We start from the raw sequence: 1,449 nt of genomic DNA, 5'->3' as shown, positions 1-1,449 counted from the left end.
AAAAAAATATTAAAAAAGGAAAGCAAGAAAGGAGAGGGAGCAGAATGCAATAGGTACATTTTTCAACCAGCCACTATCCAAAATGTACCCAATTATAAAAGGCAAAGTGTCACAATCTTTTATTCTGGGTCATTGCGATGGAATTCCTCCAAGGTTTGGGTCTCTCTTCCTGCTGCTGATTTATGTAAAGTGGTGTGAAAGGTGGACCCGGCATGTAGAGCTGCTCAGAGAAATCTTCTCCCTCTCACACCCTCCCAGCCACAGGTCCTTGGTCCAGGCAACAGCCCACGTATAAATCAGGTTGTTTCCCTGGTCTTCAGATCTTTTCCGCCACCAGTTTCCACCCCTCGTCTCCAGAGGGACGGTCACTCCTCTGCAGCACTTTGCTGCCTGTTTTTTTTTGCCTCCAAAGGGGCTTTGCTGTTTGCATGTGGATGAACTGACCCTCCAGGTACAACAATGAGCTTGGTGGGACTCTGTGGGGATCTTGAGGGGATCCTACAGTGACTCGGCAGGAACCCTACGGGGGATCTTATGGGGATCCTGTGTGGATCCTGTGCGAGCCCTGCACTGAATCTGTAGGGTACTATGGGCACCCTGCAGGGACTCTATGGGAACCCTATGGGGATCCTGCAGAAAAGAAGCCTAGCCAAGGCCAAATCCCAGAGATCACCTGGGGGAAAGTGAGTGCAAGCTGTGGGCTGAGGAGAAGGGAGGAGGCTCCCTGAGTTGCAGTGATGTGATGCCTCTAAAACCCATGGGTGCTGTCTTACACCCACAAAGAGGGGAAGCTGCATCCCTGCCACCAGCTCTCAGGAGAAATCTCCTGGCAAATGGTCATCAGCAAAAGGGGCTGAATTTGCAGGCAGGGCCAGATGTGTCTTGATGCTGCTGCCTGGCAGCACTTTCTCCTCCACCTTGTGGGGTGGAACGGGTACAGATCTGGCCCAGAGGGAGAGGCTGGGGGCTTGGCAGGACCATAAAACAGAGAGCAGAGTGGTGGAACCCAGCCCAGGGAAGGGCTGTGGCCCTGAAGCCCTGCAGCTGGTGGGCTGGGAGGTCCCATGGGAAGGGTCCCTCCAGCCCTTGCCTTTTTTGCCTTTTGAAGAGTTCTAATTAAGTGATTGTCTGGTTTGGAACATGAGCTTGAAGCCAGGCACTTCCCCCTGAGCAGAGCAAATGCAACAGAGAGCAGAGTGGTGGAACCCAGCCCAGGGAAGGGCTGTGGCCCTGAAGCCCTGCAGCTGGTGGGCTGGGAGGTCCCATGGGAAGGGTCCCTCCAGCCCTTGCCTTTTTTGCCTTTTGAAGAGTTCTAATTAAGTGATTGTCTGGTTTGGAACATGAGCTTGAAGCCAGGCACTTCCCCCTGAGCAGAGCAAATGCAACTTCAGATTTGTCACCCAAACACAGCATTTTCCCATTTCTTTTTGCAGTACACAAGAGGGCTGT

Source organism: Chaetura pelagica, unplaced genomic scaffold (genome assembly GCF_000747805.2).
Source record: "Chaetura pelagica isolate M959 unplaced genomic scaffold, ChaPel_1.0 scaffold46, whole genome shotgun sequence".
Taxonomy (NCBI): Eukaryota; Metazoa; Chordata; class Aves; order Apodiformes; family Apodidae; genus Chaetura; species Chaetura pelagica.
Note: the sequence above shows the minus strand (reverse complement) of the source record.